The sequence below is a fragment of the Lygodium microphyllum genome, chromosome 1, assembly GCF_053477565.2.
Source record: "Lygodium microphyllum isolate KBCC chromosome 1, Lygodium_microphyllum_v1.1.10, whole genome shotgun sequence".
NCBI classification, from domain to species: Eukaryota; Viridiplantae; Streptophyta; class Polypodiopsida; order Schizaeales; family Lygodiaceae; genus Lygodium; species Lygodium microphyllum.
The window spans coordinates 62899950-62921435 of NC_141135.1; the positions used below are offsets into that span (position 1 = coordinate 62899950).

Sequence of the window (21486 nt, forward strand, 5' to 3'; positions counted from 1 at the left end):
CCCGTATTTGCCAGTGACTGCACAGTTTGCTACAAGGGGAATGCGTTGAAGAGATTTTTGTTGGCTCCCGAGGTTTTTTTGAGGTCCTGTTGAAATCGGAGACGCACCGTGCTGCTCTCCTGTCTAAACTGCCTTTGTTTTTTGATCGCCGGTTGGTTCATGTGGTTCCATGGCGCCCAATGGCAGATTTTCAGCGTCTGCTGCAACGTGAATGCCCTGTGTGGGTAGAAGTGGAAAATTGTCCGGCTGTTTATTGGCCACTATTGAAGGATGCTATGGCCGCTGTGGGCACTGTTCTGGTCCCTCCCAGTCTCAGGGCTGTGAATCGCAACCGCTTGTGTATGTTATGGGACACTGCAAGGAAAAGGCCTGCTTGGTTACGCCTCAATTGCTCTGGCATGCATCCGTTACACTTTCGTTTGAAATGGGGGAATTTTGCAGGACATTGCTTTTCCTGTGGACAGTTGGGGCATTTTATGGCTGAATGCCCGGAGCAGCAACACACTTCAGATGTTGGCCATGTTGCGCCGCCCATGGAATATATGGTGTGTGATGGTCCGTCGTTGGATACTATTCACCCGCCTCAAGTTCTGGCCAAAGGTAAACAACAGGTTTCGGGTTTGGATTCCCGTGCCATTGATTGGGTTGAAGTACGTGCAAAAAAAGGCAACAGGACTATGCAGGGACACAAGCCATGCATTATTCGGGTGTGCTCATGATTGTACATGACAAATATCAGCCTGTTCTTATTAAAAATGATGTTCATGGCCGCTTTTTGGTGATTGAAATTTTATTCGAAGGGGAAATCTTATGGTTACTTGGCCTCTATGCTCCGAATAATTCGTTATCTGGTCGGGAGCTTTGGCAGACTTTGCAGACCTCCTTGTCACTTGGCAGACGCGGCTTCTTGATGGGGGATTTCAATATGTGTGTTGATTCTTCCCAGTCCACATCGGAGCATTCGGTAATGGATGCGCCGGAAAGCCGTATGTGGCATGAGTTGGCTCTTGCTGTTCTTAAGCAAGATCTCTGGTCCTGGCTACACCCGTCTTCTACAGGGTTTACTTTCCATTCTGCCCAGTATGCAACAACATGGTCGCGGTTGGACCGTATTTATATCATGCAGAATGATGATTTTCTTTCCGAGATGCTCGAAATAAAAGTGTTACAGCAATATGCCTTGTCGGACCATTTCCCTCTGCAGCTCGAGCTGCTTGCACAACCCATTGCACCTTTCAAGCAATTTTTGGAGAGACTCCCTTTGCGTTTCAACTCGTCTTACTTGAAGCATGCCATCTTTCAGGGCTATATGCAGCAATTGATTGACAGATTCTTCTTGGACTTCTCTTCTCAGGGCACTGCGTCATTTGAACGATTGCTCTCTAATTTGCAGTGGGTTGCTCGGCAGTATGGGATCTATCATGCCTCTCTTTGTCGGCGGCGTCGACAGGCAGCGGAGGACCTGGTGGTTTTGGTTCGTTCTCTGCTGGTGGACACTCCGGATGATGCATTTCTGCTCGCACTGGCCATGCGGGTGGCTGATCTTATTAAAGAGTTCCAGTTGAAATCATATCAGCAGGCCAAATTGCAACATCTGACGGAGACTTTGCAAGATAGTGCGTGTCAGACCCATAAGTTCTTTCGAGCTCTCCACGCCTCTCCTGCTCCAGAGAATATGACCAGACTCGAGGATGCAGAAGGCCACCTTATCCTGGATCCGGAGACCATTGTGCATATGTGCAGGAATTATTTCCGTGACCTTCTCGGTTCCACTTTTCCACCTTCAGCCCAAATTACTCAGGCCCGTTCGGTTTTTTATGACTTGGTCCGCAATCAGCTTCCGCAGGACATGCAAGCTACTATGGAGTCAGATATTTGTGAGGCTGAGGTTATGGATGTCTTGTTACACTTGCCCAAGGATAAAAGTCCGGGTTGGGATGGTCTCACCAACGAGCTCTTTGAGGCTTTTGCTACCCAACTGGCGAAACCATTGCAGGCTTTGTTTCAGCAGGTGTGGGAAACGGGGACCATGCCTTCCTCATGGAAAGAAGGACTTATCAAACTGCTTCCAAAAGTTCCTTCGCCATCTAAGTTGACACAATGGCGCCCAATTTCTTTGATGGGTTCAATGTACAAAATCTTTTCCAAAGTAATGGCGAATCGGCTCCATAAGCATCTCCCCGCCATTGTGCACCCTCTCCAGTATGGTTTCATTAAGGGCCGAAATATTCTGCACAATGTATTGAATGCTCAACTGGCAATTGATTATGCAAGGCATTCTCATCAGGAGGTAGTACTGATTCAACTGGACCTGGAAAAGGCTTTTGACTATCTGGACTGGTCTTTCGTTGTGCTGAACTTATGTCTGCTATGGGCTTTGGTGCTCGGATGTCTCGTCTAATCTACACCATTAGCACTGTGGCGTCTTCGCGAGTCATGCTGAATGGAGGTGTTACTGAGCCATTTATCCTTGCCCGCTTTGTCAGATAGGGGTGCCCTTTGAGCCCTCTATTCTTTGCCCTTGCGACCCATATAGTTCTTTCGATGTTATCTCATATGGCAGCTTCTTCTCAGTTGGCCGGATTGTCGCTTCCTACAGGACAGCACTTCATTAGCCAATCCCTGGCGGATGATAGCTTTATGATTTTGCGTGCGGACAAGGATAACCTTCGAAAAGCATTGGATGTTTGGGGTCCCTTTGGTCAGGCATCTGGCCTTCGTATCAATGCGCTCAAATCAGCCATTCTAAGTTGCACGGAGTCGGATTTGCAATCCTTGGACTGGCAGGTCTGGTTGTTTCTCGTGGCTCCATTGTCGGGCATCTTGGGTACCCTTTGGGTGTTGATGTTCCCCCAAAGCAGCTTCTGCAGTGGATTTCTCAGAAAATGGTGGCTAAGTTTATGTATTGGAAGTCTCAGGCCTGGCCCTTCCATGTTTGCCTCAAAGTAGCTCAGACAATTATGTTGCCAATGCTCACATATTTCTTGCCATTGTTGCCCTGAACTACTATGACTCTGAATGCTCTTACTCAGTCTATTCGTTTCATGCTATGGAAGAAGGACTCATTGCATGCAGGTATTTTCTGGATCTCTTGGTTGCATGCGTGCACCCCCAAACGCATGGGTGGCGGAGCTATTTTAATGCCCAAACTCACATGCAGGCACTCCGTTGGTCTCTTTTCCGCGCCATGTGCTCGGATCATCATCCATGGGTCGATATAGCCCGTTATTTCCTTGAGGACCATGGGCTTCTGCATGGCAATACCCAAATCCGGAGTTCTTGGTGGCATGTTCTTAATGCTGATTCGCGGTTCTCCAGTTCTTCTTCATCGTTGCTTACTCATTTGGTATGTTCTTGGAAACTGGTCCTCGAGAAGGCTCAGTGGCATCCAGCGGAGGATCGCTTAGCTACTAACTCTTTTCAATTGGAATTGTTGGCAGTCTCGCGTTTACTTTCATGGGAGGTAAACATGAGCTTAGACCACAATTCAACCAGATGGCACGTTTGGGCTTGTCTTCAGTTGCGGATGCCACCCTTTCCAGTCGCAATGTGCTTAAATCGTTTCGTACAGCTAGAAGGCTTTTCAGGATTCCTCGTGGATATAGGCCTTTATGGGAACAGCTTTTGAGGGTGCTCCAGAGCAGACAACCCTTTCTTGCCCTTGCTTCGGATCATCCCTGGCAGGATTGGGACCTACAAGGCCGGCTGAATTTAAGCAAAGCTTCTGCTAACCAAGTGTATCATCTTCTGATTAAAGATCATCAATGGCTAGTTACTAAAGCGAATGCTTTATGGGGACTGCGTAAATCCCGGTCATGGTGGAGGGCAACTGTGATGGAGGGCCGGTTGAACAAGACACCCTTCAAATATAAAGTCTTTCTTTGGAGAGTGATGATTGGTGGTCTTCCGCTTGCTTCAGCTCTTTCCAAGCGACGAATCTCCAATGGCAACTGTTTCTTTTGCACCACTACTGTGGAATCCGCCCGCCACTGATTTATTTCTTGCCCCGTCGCTAAGAAAGTCTGGTTATTTTTGTCAGCTGTTTGGCAAGGGATGGTTGGTTTCACCCTGGGTCCCTTTGATTGGGTTTTTGGGCAGCCCAAATACCCCACTCCGGCACAGCCACATATGAAGCTCATGTATCACTTTCTTCGATATTGGGGCTGTTGGCATAACTGGACCATTCAGAATGCTTTTCTTTTTGACTCCGCCTATAATGTTCAGCGGCATATTGCGAGGCTTAAGGGCCTCTTGTATTGACAGTTAGATCTTCTCTAGCATTCTGATTTGCTCTCTAGGGAGGACTTACGTCCCTGGCATATGGCAATTTCCTCCGCGTCTTTGCCATGACCTTGTAACTTGTAGTACTTAGAACCTCTTCACGTGATGGCTTAGATTGTCGTCATGTATCTTGTAATCAAGTAATCTTGTATTTTTTTCGTAATTAATACAATTACCTTTTACGAAAAAAAAAAGAGAGAGAGAGTGAGAGAGAGAGGTGTGTGTAAACGCAGAAAATCTGCAGTGTGATATGCTGTATAAAAGTGCAGAAATATACACGGGGGCAAAGGAAATATCTGCGTGTCTCCGACTTGATGACCTCGATCTCCATCAAGCGGAGCACAGTCTGTCTCAGCCAATAGATCTCAAGATCAGAACTTGAATGAAAGAATATTGGAGTGTGCCACACAATGGCTGTAAATAGCCAAAAATAATAAATAACAGCACCAGGTGAGCTGCATTAAATGCAGCCAACTGCAAAATACTAGTCGATTGCAGATAGAAAATTTGTCCGACTGCACTGCTGACGTGGTACTTGCCGACGTGTCCTTTGCCATACTGTACTGATGTGGCACTACAGTACCCTGCTGACGTGTCCGATTGCCTGTCCAGGAGATGACACTACCTCTAACAGATAACAGTCTAACTATCACAATGGAGGATAGGAACCTTTGTAATGCCAAGCTTTCTCACTAGTTGTGAAAGCCATGAAGCCTCTTTGCATGCCTCAGTGGCAATCATAGACTCTATCTTTGTACTAGAGAATGCAATACACTTTTGCAACTTGGATATCTAGGAGATTGCTCCCCTTATGAACGTGAACATATATCTTGAAGTCATAGTTGTCAGGTACAAAAGGTATGATACGGTACGATATGATAAAATACAATACTAAATGGTACCTTATGATTTTATAATGTACGGTACGATATTAGTACAAAAAAAAGATGATTTTTTAAATAAAAAAACCATAAATCATTAAATGATAGATCATAAAATACATATTTAAAGAGGAAATAGCCATTTCATTACAGAATAAGATGAATACATGGAGTGACCATCGCGGTCGCATGGGCTGCACAAAACATGCGATACAACTACAGTCTAGTATATTTGATATAAAGAAAAAGAGAGACCTATGTCATATGAATCTATGATGAGGCATCACTATCATCATCATCATCATCATCATCAGAACCATTTGAGTGCTCATCAAGAGAGTTTGAAGATGACTCCTCGGCATCCGATGATGAGATACACTCATACTCATCCTCACTAATGAGGTTACCATCATCATCAAATGATGGCTCCCTAGGTGGTAGCTGTGTAGGCAAGGGGGGGGATGTCATCACGAGGCACATGATGTGAGCTACTAGAGCCCCGTCTTACATATGTCTGCAAGCCACAAGGAACCACACGAGTCAAATAAGCAAGCTGGTCCGAATGGAACTCTCTATCATCCATGATCGCCGGTGACTTATAGACCGGATGTACCAATGCGGCAAAACCATGGATGGGCTTATGCATCCACACCCATCTCCTCTATGCTATCTCTAAAATATGTGCACACTGTGTCTATGTAATCATTGTACAAGCATGTGCCTCCACCAATGCCGCTCTAAAGAAGTGAATGAGAAGGCCGGTGGTGGACCCCTCGCAATTACTAATATGTAGCACCCTATAAAAGGTAGTCACGACAATGACAACGGCACAGACTTTTTGCCAAAACTGCCATTAAGTCACAAACGCTACATGGCTTTGGCCTCCTCTGTCTCATGCTCATCCCACTCATTCCATAGAGTGGACACCACTGTCTGGCACAAGGCGGCAGACCACACCTCATAAAGGCGCTCTAGCAATAACCATATGTAAGCAAAGCGAGTTGAAGAGGGCTTCTTCAACTCTAGTGTGCTATGCTCACGATACATCACAAGCACCTTTACCTTTACTGTGAAGAATCTGACAATTGATGTAGCTTTGTGGACCACCCTTTCACCCACTTGAGCTTCCCAATGTCCTCCATGAGCAAGTCCAAACAATGATTTGCACATGGAGTCCACACAAATGTTGGAAACTTGGACTCAAGCAAACGGCCCATACGCTGACAATTCGATGCATTATTGGTAATAACTTGCACCACATTTGAGGGGCCCACCTACAACCATAATTTACAAATTACAAGAGGTATACTTATTACTTAATACTAACAATACTTGGAAATTGGAGATTAGAGAGAGAAAGAGTCTAGAGAGAGTTGAAACTGAGCCTTGTAGCTTGGGGAATAGGGAGATAGATAGTTATGCATATGCCATTATCCATAAATGAAATTTTAATTATAAATCATGATATTATCATAATAAAAGAAAGTGAAACAATTTTAAAAGGCCAATTGCAATGTATACCTCAATGATAGCTTGTTGAATGTGGCGGTAGATGAATGCGTCCATCGTTTTTCTCCCCCTCTTGCCGGTATCTACGGCCGGCAAAAAGTAAGTGCCGAGTGGACATGAGAGGAGTATGTTGATGATGCCACGTTTCTTACGATCACTCCTTCCATTGGTGAGAATGGAGCAACCATATTTTATCCATACAGCCCGAATAGGATTAAGGGCTCTATCAATCCTCTCCTTCTCTTTATCAATCTTTTTCGTCCTCATGTCATTGTATGTAACACTGATCCATCCTTCACGTGGACCCACATTAGCAATGGCTTTTATCATCTTCTTCCATTGCGCTTGCTTTAGGACATTGAATGCAAGATTGCACTCAATCACCGTGTGTGCAATTTCAATGTCCGCAAGTCATTGCCTTTCTCTAAGAAAGGCAACCGATCCACGCACATGACCGGGAGCTTGAGAGAGAGAGGATTGTCTCTCCGGCACCGCATGAGCCTCCACTCTGTCTTTTACCGGAGCCGCATGCAGATGTGGAGCCCTCATCACTAATGGTGGAGGCCTCTCGTGCATCGGTTGAAGATACGCCCACATTGGATACTTCCTCGTTAGTAGGTATAGGAGTTGGTGCTGAGAAGCCACTTCCTCCTCTTGTGGATCCCCCTCTTATCTTGGCGAGAATCTCCTCCGCAATGTTTTGAGGGATCTCTTTGCATGGAGCAACTTGCCCCTCTCCGGTCTTGGAAAGATGTTGGAGAAGCCGAGTTGCACCACTTGTTTAGCGCTTCCCGCAATACTTGCATGTCCAATGGTGGGAGTTGGACTTCTTTGTGTCCCTCTTTACATGGATCACATGCAAATTGAAGGCCTCGTGCTTCTTAGGAGTCATGGTGCCGATGACGGATAAAGAGAGAGAGAGAGAGAGAGAGAGAGAGAGAGAGAGAGAGAGAGAGAGAGAGAGAGAGAGAGAGATGCTTGAGTCTTGACTCTTGAAACTTGAAAGTTGAAAGGGAGGGAGACTTGAGAGGCCCGAGGGTTGGGGTAAAGTTGAAAGAGCAAGAGTGAGAGAGAGGGGATAGGAGATGAGAATGTCAAATGCTTTGATAGGGTGCAGGATAGAGGGGATGGGAGATGAGATTTGAGAATTGTAAATGCTTCGATAGGGTGCGGGAAAGAGGGGATGGGAGGTGAGATTCGAGAATGACAAATCACAAGTCCATTCAAGAATCAAGATCCAAGAGAGGAAGATGAGGTTGGTGAGTGCTTGCTGAATTGGTGTGGAAGCATGGAGGAGAGGAGCACCTTTTGTAAATGAGAGAAGGGTCAAAGTTCAAACAATCAAAGAGAGGTCAATGGTCAAAGAGAGGGCTGCCAGCTAGAAGGAATCCAAAGAGGGTTGGGGAGGGGAGTGTATGGTTGGAAAAGGAGATGGGATGAGGTATCGAAGGCTTCCTATCCCCAAAAAGTGCCGTGCAAGCAGGCAGAGTAAAACGGGGGTGCAGGAAACGTGTGACGTAGGACGTGCAGGCGATGTGGCCTAAACATGCGTTTAAAAAAACATATGAATTCGTACGGATATGTACCGTACGGTACCGTACGAATGTGTCTGTGTGACGTACGAAGGCAACTATGCCTGATATAGACTTCCTGTAGTCAAGATGACCAGCATAGTCTGCATCCGTGAAGCCAATAACAGGTGACTTCTGCTTTCCGAAGCAGATACACAAACCCTTTGTGTCCAATGTTTTTTGCTAAGATATGCCATATACTTGCTAACCACTCCTACCGCAAATGCAATGTCAGGACCTGTAGCAACCATAACATACATCAAGCTACCAACAGTTAAAGCATAAGGAATCTTGGCCATCTCAACCTTTCCATCATCAGATGTAGGGTTGTCATCAGTACTAAGTTTCACATATGGAGGCAATGGTACACCAATGGCTTCCTCCCCCCCCAATATTGAAACGTTGTAAAACCTTAGTAACACACCCCTGTTGTAACATATAGAGAAGACCCTTTGATCTGTCCCTGAGTGTAGCATGCTAAGGACATGATTAGCCTCACCAAGATCCTTCATATCAAAGTTATTGTGTAAGCTTTGCTTCAAGGAATCCAAGGCATGAACATCCTTGCTTGCAATCAGCATGTCATCCATATACAAAACCAAGAGAATAAGGCTGCCATCTGTTGCCTTCTTGGTGTATAAGCAGTGGTCAACTTGAGATCGATGGAATCCTTGGGATTGCATAAATGTATCAAAATTATGATACCATTATTGTGGTGCATGTTTCAGCCCATACAAACTCTTGTTGAGTTTATATACCATGTGCTCTTTCCCCTTTGCAACAAAACCCTTAGGTTGTTGCATATAGATCTCCTCATGCAGATCACCATGTAAGAAGGCTGTCTTGATATCCATCTGTACGAGTTCCATATCTTCAGATGCAACAAGGCCCAAAATGGTTCGCAAAGTAGTCATTTTGACTACAAGAGAAAATATTTCATCAAAATCAATTTCATGTTTTTGCTTGTACCCTTTAGCACCAGTCGTGCCTTATACTTTGGCAAAGAACCAAAAGTGACTTTCATTTTGTAAACCCATTTGCATGGTAGCACTTTTTGCCCTTTAGGCAAATGCACCAAATCCTAAGTGCCATTTTTCATGAGAGATTCCATCTTTGACAGCATAGCCTTATGCCATTTCTTGCTGTCTTTTTTGTCCATTTGCTTCATGGAAGCATGACGGCTCACCACAATCTGTCATCATGACAAAATCAGCCACATAATTTACACCAGGAACAAACCTATCTGGCTATCTTTGCACTCTAGTCAACCTACGGACCCAATGGTCAAGATGGTCAAGATTTGCTGGTTGTTCAACTTGCAAATTTGTATTAACAGCTTGTTCTGCAGGTTCAACATGCTGTACAGCTGGTTGTGGTTGTTCCAAAGGCATCTGTTTTTGCTGAATTTGTGGTACATCATGGGTAATATCTTGCTGATCATTTTCAGCATTATTCCTTGCATTTTCAGGCACATTTATAGCAAGTATTTACTGCTGTCTAGCGGGCATTCTTATTGTCCTATCGATACATCCTCCCGGAATACAACCCATCAGACTTCCTTTATCTTTTCAAGGAGTTTGTGCATGCGATCTTCTCGGAAGATAACATCATTGCCGTATACTACTTTTATTTTCTCGGGATCCCACGATCAATACCCCATTTCACCCTCATCACCATATCTCAGAAAAATACATTTACAGGACTTTGACTCAAGTTTGCTGTGTTCTTCCTTGTGAATGTGCACAAATGCCTCGTAGTCAATGTTAGAGTGAAGCAATGCAGAAGCGAATGACCAAGACAAAGAGTGAACAGAGAGAGAGAGAGAAAGAGATAGTGAAATACAGAAAACCTGTAGTGAGGAATGCTGTATAAGGATGCAGAAATAGACACGGGTGCAGAGAGAATATTTGCGTATGTCTTCACCTCGAAGATCCTAGTCTTCGTCAGCTCTGAGGGCAATCTCCATGGTCTGTAGCTTGAAATCTGTGAAAACCAAGTGCGGAAGACTGCTAAAATCTGGGCCTATAAATAGGCTAGGAAAAACACAAAAATAATGTAGGTTGGCTGCATAAAATGTAGCTGAGTGCTATCCGACTCCTGCAATGGACCGATTGTGCCACGTCAGCTGCCATGTGGCAGTCCTCCTGCACACGTCGCTTGCTAAACCTGTTGCTTCTGCCGCTCTTGCATGTCCAAGGAATTTCTAGCTCTAACACTTCCTCTCAGATCTTGGACACTGAGAAGGCTAAGGGATCTAGAGTGCTATCAAAGTAAAGCTTGGGAAAGCACCTTGGTAAACAAATCGGCAAGATTGTTCTCTGTGTTGCAATAGACCAGGGAAATAGTCTCATCCAGAATCTTCTCGTGAATGAAATGATACTCGATATAAGACCACAAAATTGTGAACTCTTCCCACTGAAGAGTCGCAGACCACTCTGAAGCAATCAAGGCGCAATAAAAACCACTGAAACGAGGCGGTATTTGTGAAAGAAGATTTATCGCCATGTCTTCAAAAGTGATCACCTTCCTTGTGTTTTGAACTTGCATTTGAGGCTGCCTCAGCTTGTTGATATGCTTCCATATAGAAGATAACTTGTTCACACTCATGGTCCGCATTTGCACTTCCAAAGAAACTCACTTCATGATGGTCATTCGATTGTACATCTGATTAAGCTCTAGCCATATCTCTCGAGCTAGCGTCAAATTCTCAATATGAGAAATAACAGTTGTAGTACATGAGAGAAATAAGATTGAACGAATGCGAGCATTGAGTTTATCCCGATGTGCTTGAGCCTTTGCCAACTCCACCTTATCATTGGAAGAGAGTCTGGACTCGTCTCACGAAGAAGGACGATGGATAGCCTCCATAACAAGCTCCGCCAAATCATAGGACTCCAGAATGGCAAGCATTATGACTCGCTAGATGTGATAATTCTCGCCATCAAGTTTTTGATCTGATGGAAGAGCCAGTAAGATGGGCACCTTCCGGTCCATGATCATGTGAAACTTTGTCGTCTCGTACTCAAAAGACATCTTCACCTACAATGTCTGCACAAAATACAAAGAGCAACCCCCTCTGATTGGGAAAAGACAGCATGCTAGGGCTCTAGGTCACTCATCTTGCTCCTTCACCTGTTGGACGCTATGAAAAGGTAAAATCTGCACTTGAAGGTCCAAAACACAACCTTTTTCCTTCTCTAATAGCAAAAACCAGCAAGTAGCTTCAACAAATCTTCTCCTTTCTCACATGTGCACACTTGTCTCAACCTTGTTCTAATGCGTAGCCCTCCTACTCGCACTTGGAACATTGAAAATGCAGCCTTGTGTTGCACTGAAATCTCCTCTTCATATGGGTTGAGTCCTTCAATGCTTTGATACGGTGTTAGAGTAAAGCAATGCGGAAGGGAATGACTAAGACAAAGAGTGAATAGAGAGAGAAGAGAGAGAGAGAGAAAGAGACATTGAAACATAGAAAATCCGCAGTGAGGAATGTTGTATAAGGATGCAGAAATGTACATAGCTGTAGAGAGCATATGTGCGTATGTCTCCACCTCCAAGATCTTAGTCTCCATCAGCCCCGAGAGTAGTCTCCATGGTCTGTAGCCTGAAATCTGTGAAAACCAATTGAGGAAGATTGCTGAAATCAGGGCCTATAAATAGGCTAGGAAAAACACAAAAAATAATGCAAGTCGATTGCATTAAGTGCAGCCGACTGGTGTCCGATTGTTGCAATTGGCCGATTGTACCATGTCAGTTGCCACGTGGCGCTCCTGCACCTGTTGCTTGCTGAACTTGCTGAACCAGTTGCTTCTACCTGTCCAGGGAATGTCCAACTCTAAACCCCTTCCCCCCCTACCCTCCTACCCCAATACTTGTTTAGTGATCGATTAATAAAATGCACGGCCGTCATAATAGCCTTTGCCCAAAATCCACGAGGTAAAGCAGCATGTGACAGAATTGTATGGACCTTGTCTTGAATGGTCTTGTTCATACACTCTGCAACACCATTTTGGGGTGGATTGTGAGGGGCGGTAAGCTCCCCTTTAATCCCTTTGTTGTCACAAAAGTTTGGAAAGGCTTTGGACACATACTCCCCACCATTATCAGAGCGAAGACACTTTAATGTCTTGCTGGTTTGTTTTTTAGCAAGTGCCAGGAATTTTTTAAATTTCTCCAAGGCCTCGTCTTTATGATGGATTGGATAAACCCACGCTTTGCATGTTGCATCATCAACAAAAGTAATGAAATATTTCTTTCCCCCTAGAGATAATCTTGGCATCTGACATTCATTTGAATGTACTAACTCTTAGGGTGAAGAATTTAGAGAGAGATTTTTTATGTGACATTTAAGCATGCTTACCATAAATACAGTGATCACATTGTTCAAATTCAGCATACCTCAAAGACGGCAAATAACCCAAATAAGAAAGCACTCTTATTCTAGTTTGACTCATGTGTCTCAATCGGCTATTCCACAAAGAAACACTTGGCTGCTCGGTTATGGTGACTACATGGTCACGCATGTTAGATACATACAAAGGATATAAAGTATTACTTTTGGAGCCCTTGGCAATGATGCAAGAGCCCTTATAAATTTTCTATTTGCTGTTCCCAAAGGTGGTGTGATAGCCTTGGTCATCTAGCTGCCCTTATAAATTTTCTATTTGCTGTCCCCAAAGGTGGTGTGATAGCCTTGGTCATCTAGTTGCCCTGTGCTTATCAATCTTTTCTTGAGCTGAGGTACATGCCTTACAATATTATGCAAAACAAATATGGAACCATGCTGAAATTCCAATTTCACATTACCCATGCTTGCAATTTTACATGCATAGTTATCCCCCAAGTGGACAATACTACGTGCACTAGTGTTGTAGTCAGAAAACCACTCATGATGTGGTGTAACATGAAAAGATGCACTTGAATCAAGTATCCAAGTATGCATGTCATCCTCAAAATTTGCAATCAATGCATGTGTACTCAAAGAAGAAGCAAGAAGTACATCACCGTCATTGTCATTCTTATGATTGACTACATTTACCTCCATTATCTTCACATTGCTCTTCTTTGTAGGTTGGCTGCTCTTTTTCTCGGCCTCGTTGTCTTCAGTGTTTTTGTTATTGCCTTTCTCTTTCTTCAATTGAAAATAGTCGTGTTCGTAGTGCCCTTTCTTGCCACAATGATAACATTCCACATTTTTGCCACAAGACTTGCTTTATGCTCTACTTTCAGAGCTGCCTGTTTGTTGAAGTCTTCCCCTAGTGTGTAATTCATTAGAAGACTTGTTTGCTGAATTATTTTACCTGTTGAGTTCTTCCATTAGTAAAGGACTCTCCACATCAGAATATAACGGCTAAGCATTTGAGTTACTCAAGGCCATCCTAAAAGTATCCCAACTTTCAGGCAAAGTGCATAGCAAGAAGATAGCCTTGAACTCATCATTGATATGGAAATCTAAAGCAATCAGCTGACTGGAAATTGAGTTGAACTCGTTCAAATGTATAGACATGGCTGTATCTTCATGCAAAAGTCCATCAACTTTTTCAGCCAATAAACCTTGCTGGCTGCACTTTTTTGAGCATACAATTCTTCGAGTCTTTGCCACATTGCATATGCTGAATTTAGTTTCTCAAGGTTAAAGAGCAAGTTGTTTGACATTGAGAGCTCAATGGTTTTATTTCTTTTGCTCTGATGGTCTTCACTTGTTTCTTCTACGCCAAGACATTGTAGCATTTTTTTTGCCATATTGCAAAATTATGTGCACCCTCAAGCTTCTTGATGTGTAAAAGATTGCTGCTGTCATTGTTTCCAGCCATACTTTATAGCACTAAATTGACTCAAAAGTCAACAAATGCAAGCCCAAATGCCACATGAGTGACCATGGTACATTGCAAGTACCAATCAGCACATGAAAATAAAAAAATTGCAGAAATATCAGATCTGCAAATTGATTTCCAGAATTAGAGAATGTTTGCTACTGCACTCCATGAGTAATTCTAGCCACATTAAGGGGCCAATGCACCCATTACATGTGAAATCCCCAAAATTTTGCTGCAATTTCTGCTCCAAATGCATTTTCAGGCACAAATTTGATGATTTCGGTCAAAAGCCCCAAATTCTCAAAGGCAAATCCGCCCAAATTGCATCAATACACGCAGCCAAGTTTATATACCAGGAAATTCTTGCACAAATTGATGAAATTCTGCAAAAGCCCCAATTTTCTCAAGTCCGATGTGCACAAATTTTAGTGAAATTATTATTATTTTCACTAAAATGTGAAAAGCCGCAAAATTTTCCGGGAAAATGACCACCGATTTCACAATTTTTGAGTCAGATTGTCCAATTCTGCATCAAAATCCAAATGCGGGAAAAGCCACAAATTTTTAGTTCGAGCTTGCACATTGTGTATGTGCATGTGAACACTTGGTAGTTGGAGAGGAACAAATTTGAAATATTGAAAAAATGGCAGAGAATCGATTGTAGATTCATGACCTGTGGCCAGTCTGGTCACAATTGAACTGTTGCATCAGTTGCAGCCCATCGCAGCCTGTCCCGTCGGAGATTTTTGCAACTCTTGTCACCTGCGTTGACTTGTCATCCGTTTGACGTCTCTTGCTTGTTACGTGCTACTTGGTCGCGTGCTCACTGTGCCTGTTGATTGTAGAATCCGTGCCGGCTGGTCCGATCGCCTCTGTTAGGCAGTTGACTCTGCTGACTCTGAGCTGCACCTGCTGAGCTTGCTCCTGTCTAGCTTTAAGAAGTGTGCACTCCTTGTGCTCTGATACTAGTTTGAAGACAAGTGTGTATGAGGATTGAGACAAAGGGCAATTGCTGAGATAAGCACAATGAGAGAGGGAGTGTAGAGTTCAGAGTAGAGAGAGTGAGAGCACGACACTCAAAGTTTTTGGTACAATGACGAAGTGTACCATTTTAGGTTTTGATAATATAGGATAGTTCACTTTGTGTGAACTATGCTCTTATTTCAAAGATTCTTCAAGATCATGAGTCTACTATAGTTTATGAGGCTCTTACATAGGAGGTTTGGCGCAATGCTATATAGGCTGAGCTCGATTCTATTGAGCGGAATTAGACTTGAGAGTTGGTTCCATGTCCGAAGAAGTGGAAGGTGATTGGTATCAAGTGGGTCTATAAGACGAAGTATCTTGCAGATGGATCCTTGGACAAGCATAAGGCTAGGCTTGTTGTGACGGGATTTTCCCAGTGGGCAGGACTGTATTACTTTGAGACCTTTGCATCTAAAGTTTGGATGTCCACTTTTTGAGCTATCTTGGCTTTTGTAGCTCATCACTATTGGCCTGTTTATCAGATGGACATGAAGTTGGACTTTTTGAATGGCATCTTGGAGGAGGAGATTTATGTATCATAGCTTCCTTGTTTTCTTGTGCCAGAGGAGGATCATGTTTACAGGTTGTAGAAGGTCCTCTATGGCTTGAAGTAAGCTCCTTGAGCTTGGTACTAGAGAATTGATTGATTCTTCTTATAGAGTTGCTTCCATTGATTAGATCATGATCCGAACCTCTATCACAAGGTTAAGGGTGACGTGTGTTTTGGTTGTTTTATATGTGGATGGTCTTATTATCACAAGGAGTGACTCATAGGAGGTTGATTGGACTCCAAAGATATTGCAATAGGAGTTTGATGTGATAGATCTTGCTATCCTACGCTTCTTCCTTGGTTTGGAGATTTATCAAATGGCACATGAAATTTTCATGTCCGAGTACAAGTATATCTCTGAGGTACTTTCAAAGTTTGGTATGGCTGAGTGTTGGCCTATTTCTTGTCCCATGGACTTAGAGTCCAAGTTGATGGCAGTGGGTGATTCCCTCCAAATGCTACTAGGTACATGAGCCTTATTCGCTCCTTAATCTAGCTTATTCACACTCCATCGAATATTTCTTTTGTGGTGGTACTCTTGTCTTCTTTTATGAATACTTCTACTCAGGCTCATTGGAGAGCCGCGTTGCACTATTTACAAGGGACTTGACCCTATGAGATCATGTACGAAGAGGGGGTGCACACTGTGGATGGAGTGACTCAGATTGGGTAGATGATGTGGATTCGAGAGGATTCACTATAGGTTATGCTTTCTCCCTTGGATTGGGAGCTATCTCGTGGAGCAGTAAGAAGTAGACTACTGTGGCACTTTTTTCTATAGAGGTTGAGTATTGTGTCCTTTGTTCCAGAGCTATGGAGAGAGCTCGACTTTGACGGATATTGGCAGAGATTGGCTTTTTGCAGAGAGCTCTGCGCACAGGTAAGTAAAGTGCCTTAGCTCTGACCAAGAGCCTTCTGCTTCATGCTCGCACAAAGCACACATAGGTTGAATATCATTATGTACAGGAGCAGTGGTCCATTGTCCTACGACAAACAATGTGGTGGACTTCTTCATGAAGCCGTTTCCTAAGACTTCTATGCTTCATCATCTACAATTGTTGGGTCTTTAGACTCTCCCAAGATCTGAGAGGGGATGTAAGCTTGCCTATTTTAGTTTGTCAGTTTGTCATCTCCCGATTGTGAGCTTTGTCAAAGTTTGACAGAGACATAGGAGCTTTGATAGTTTTGTGTGCTTTTCTTGTCAATTTCTAGCCCCTGGATGGCCACATCAGCATAATGGTTGCTCAAGAATGTTCGAACTAAATTGAGACAACTACAAAAGTGGTAGGGGCAAAAGTACCCCCTCTCAATCTGCTAAGGTTGGGATTTGTCAGAAGTGGAAGCAATGATGCAAGCATAGGAGACTTCTGTAATAGACTGCACAATACAAGAGAGAAGAGAAAACACAAGAACAAACGAACATTGCAAGAAGAGAACTCAAAGATATGCTCGAGAAATGGAATCCATATACCATACATGACACTCGTGTACAACAATGAGTCACTGGCATTGGATGGCTCTCTCCAACAGGATCTGCTTTGGAGGTTGGAAGGTTGCAAGTGAAAGAATCACCAAGAAGGAAGCGTAAATAAATGGGCATAAAATAATACCCAAAATAAAGTAGGCCAACTAGCATCATGATGGCTTAGAAGTAAAGTCTGCCAACTAAAAATGCTAGAAACTGTAAATAATGGACACTAGGAAAATACTTGAAATAATCCCCTTTGCCTAGCCCACAAACACACATGCATAGACTCTCTCATAAGCTCACTAATCTGCTAAGATCCTCCCTCACATCATGTGTCATTTGATAACAATACAATGATACAATGGTAATGACTCATCATAGTTCATACAACAAGCTATTAGGATAGGACAATGGATACTCAAACTGTCACGAGGATGTGAAATTTTATTGGTTTGCTTAGCATTTGATTAAAAGTTAATTAAATGTGCAAATGTGACTTGTATGTGTGAGATACACATCAATTATTTCATAGTGTGGGACCCAAGACCTTGAGATACGAGTTGCGCCAAAGGCAAAAGTTGTAATAAGTTGCTTGACAGGTACTAGGTGGTACCTAGTGTTAGAGTTTGGCCTAGACCAATTTATTGGCCACTAATGTCAGTGGTGACATTAGAGACTATGCATAAATTAATTGATTCATGCTCGTCTAAGGGTTAATAATTGCTTAGGGATACTTGGGAGACAAATTGGCCTAATTTTAAATATTGGTTGGTGAAATTAATTTTTTGAGTATTTGAATAATTATTGAATTAATTTTCAAAGTTAATGTTGAAAAATAATTTAATAAGTTAGACAATGCTGGAAAATGAGATTAGAAGGCTACCACTTGGCAAAACGTGCCCATGCAAGTGGAAAAGATGTTTTTGAGAGAGAGAGAGAGAGAGAGAGAGGGAGGGGGGAGGGGTTTCGCCATTGCTCCTGCAATGGTTGATAGGCCATTTTCAGCTAGCAAGAGATCCTTGATGAGCTGGTGACATGCCTAATAGAGACTATAGTAGTAATAGAACTGTTTGAGGGCTGTTTCACCTAGGCAACATTATAGTTGGCGTGTTCCATCAGCGGAGATAGCTTTCATGGCTGTCTAGATAGGGCACCAAACGATTTCTTCCATTTTCTGGCGATGGAATTTTGAATTTTCTCTCTTTAGCATTCTCTCTAATCCTCCAACCATTCTCAAGTTATCTCAGCATTTTCTAGCAGTTTGAGTCATTAGAGAAAGAGATTTCAGTTAGTCTTTTCTATAAACCCTAATTTACAGCAGAAATTAGGGTTTTCATAGCTACCTTGAGATGCGTGCTGAGAATTTAAGGGCTATGACTTGAATTCCAACAACTGAAATTGAAGAATTTCAAGGAGATTCAAGAGGCCAGCCAGCCAATTTCAATTTGGGGCTAAATTTGTCTCACAAGGAGCAGAGCCAAGGTCAATTCCCCAAGCAAACCAAGGGGCTAATTGGTTTGAAGGCTTGTTGGTCATCAGTGACAGCAAGTAGCACTTGGATTAGCGGATGAGATCAGTGAATCTTAGTTGTACTCCATCCATTTGCAATAAAAGATAAAGAAATAGCGAAAGGGGTGCTGGTTTTGGGGCCAACAGGCTGTCCATTGTCCAAGATTTAAGAAGTAAAGTGTGCATATCAGGATCATTAAGTGTTTTCTGTCCATTGAGTTTGAGGCTCACCTCGTTCATTTGAGTATTAGGTTTGAAATTGTTCTTTGCTATTTTGAAATTTCTTTCACCTTTTTAGTGCTCCAACGTTTTAACAAGAAAGAAAAGAAAACATCAAGCATCAAGAACATGATTTGACCAGTAGGGTACTAAAGGAAGTATGTAACTCTTTCTTGTGTAGGGCTAACTAAAAATGCACCTTTTGACGTAATGGGATGTGTCAAATGAGTGTGTTGAGTTTTGAACACTGAGATTTGCATTTGGCCATGCATCAATAGCTTTCTTTTCTATGTGTTTTACTTGTTATTTGTCAAAGTCAGCTTAGTGGTCACATCATGTGTATTTTGATTGAAGAACAATATATGTGGAGACTTTGGATGACACTCCTGGGGGGCATGTAGGTTACATCTGGAAAAAGTTATAGGTGATGTTTCAGATATTCTGGTACAAGATTATAAAATTTGAATTGGTATGATATAAAGATCTTTTGGTATGGGATATTTTGGTCTCTGAAGGTCCTCCTCTTTCTTACACTTTGCAGTTCAGGTGCCTCCTCTCCATCCTACCTTTTCCACCATGCACCTTGATAGTGTTCTTATCATCACCTTGGTGATTTCTAGGGCTCTAGTATCCAGTGAGTGCTCATTGATGCTCACTGTCAAAAGCAATGGTTTAATGATCATAATACCAATTTGGTTCTTTCTGACACTTCTAAATTTATACTTTTTTTGAGTGCTGGCGATCACCTTTTGGAGGGTGATTTTGGAGGATGCTACACACACCTCTTGATTATCTTGGAGTCCCTTTTTCTAGTATACCAGACACTTTGCAGGTCTTTTTTAACCATATATTCACCCAGCAGCGACTTTATATCTTGGCATACACGACCATTTGTTCAATACACAGTTTTACCCATGCAAAGTATCTCTGTTTTATTAGCTAGTGGTGCATTCTTGATTATCTTGGAGTCCCTTTTTCTAGTATGCCAGACACTTTGCAGGTCTTTTTTACCCATATATTCACCCAGCAGTGACTTTATATCTTGGCATACACGACCATTTGTTCAATACACAGTTTTACCCATGCAAAGTGTCTCTGTTTTATTAGCTAGTGGTGCATTGCAAATTTGTAACAGGCACATGCCTTCCCCCCTTGTATGCCATCTTTCCAATGATCCCTTGGAGACTCCTTTCTATTGTCTCCGGAATATTTCTGGCCTTGGGACCTTTTGCACAATATATTTGACATAGATGATGCTCAACAGGTAGTATTGACTTCATGTTTTTCTGTTATCATATCTTGTGTCAGACCATGTCAGCTCCATCTATGTGTGATGGCCTCGCTCACTGACACTACAGGCCCACATTTGCATATGATGTTCTTTCTGGTTCCTGTTCTTGCACAGGTTCATGTTTGTGCATTGAGAGGTCAGAGATATGCCATCTTTTAGGCACTACTCTTGTTACGTTTTGTCAGGATTTTGAGCTCAGTACCAATCTTAGACATTGGAATATTTGGACAGGCCACAGAGTGGCTGATCATTAGTTCTTTGTAACTAGACATTGTGAACTGGGTCAAATCTCATATATACACCACCTGGCTGTTGAAGGATATATTTGCCCATGCCATTGGCGGTCAACATACTTTCTTTGATTTCTGGAGCCTCTGACCCTTTCTGACAGAGGACTGTTATGTTATGCTACGGGAGTATTGTCTGCTTGCCTTGGTGGCTGTTTCTGCCAGTTTCAATTATTTATATTTAACACATGATAGCCGCCCTATAGAGCAGAGCCAGCCAAGGGTGGGCTAATATGTTTTTTCTCTATCTCCTGTTTCTACAGTGATTGATTAACCAAATGCCAATCGAACATGAGAAGTGATATCTAAGGATTAGTCATTTCCCTTGTTTCCTTGCCACAATTGTATTCCATGATGAGATCTTGTACTTTGTAATGTACTATGGTGGTAATTTTCACTGATGTGTTTCCATAACCAAAGTGATATTGTACAGTAATATTTTTATTCAGGCACAATTTCCTTTTTAGAGAGACAATGTAGTAAATATTCAATTCAGGCATGCCCTCCTTTGTATAGTTGTGACATGTGTTAATATGCCATCTACATTTTTAATACTTGGAAAGGGATCTATGAATTGAGATACTGACCCTGTCGTCAAATTTTAAGAAAGTGTTTGTACTCCAGTTTTGTCATCACAAAAGAGGGTTTGTGAGTAGGGATGACACTTCGTTCCATTGTTTTCTTCACTCATCTTTGAGATTTGTTTTGATCACACTGTTTTGTGAGGTGAAGGTCATAGTGATGCCTATTTTCTCTAACCTTGTTTTTGGCTGCCACGCTAGCTAATCTGTCCCTGGAAGACCTACCCTTAGCAGTCACCCAACTTGCACATGGAGTTTACTACGGATGGGCTCAAGTTGTTGGCCTTGGTCCTGACTCTAATGTGTATCGAATGGTTATGAATATTGGATATCGGCCCACATTTGATAAAGATGATATTGTCTCATTGGTAATTTCTTATCTGTGCCTTTTAATCAGAATAAAGTTCCAGTAAGCAGTTCAGGTTGTAGTAAAAAGTGTCATATGCTTAATGAAGTAAAGTAAATGTGATTTTATTTTGGTAGTAAAAGAATCTAGA

The 21486-nt window shown here is 42.6% G+C and overlaps 1 protein-coding gene across 6 annotated transcripts in view; it reads left to right on the forward strand.

Moving 5' to 3' along the window:
- Nucleotides 1-21486, forward strand: part of LOC148041188 (DNA-directed RNA polymerase subunit beta) — a 117315-nt gene that overhangs the window by 69392 nt on the left and 26437 nt on the right. For all 6 annotated transcript variants that reach the window (XM_087677563.1, XM_087677555.1, XM_087677579.1 and 3 more), the window contains one exon: nucleotides 21191-21357. The gene's annotated coding sequence lies outside the window, so the exon portion shown is untranslated. The remainder of the gene's footprint in view (nucleotides 1-21190; nucleotides 21358-21486) is intronic.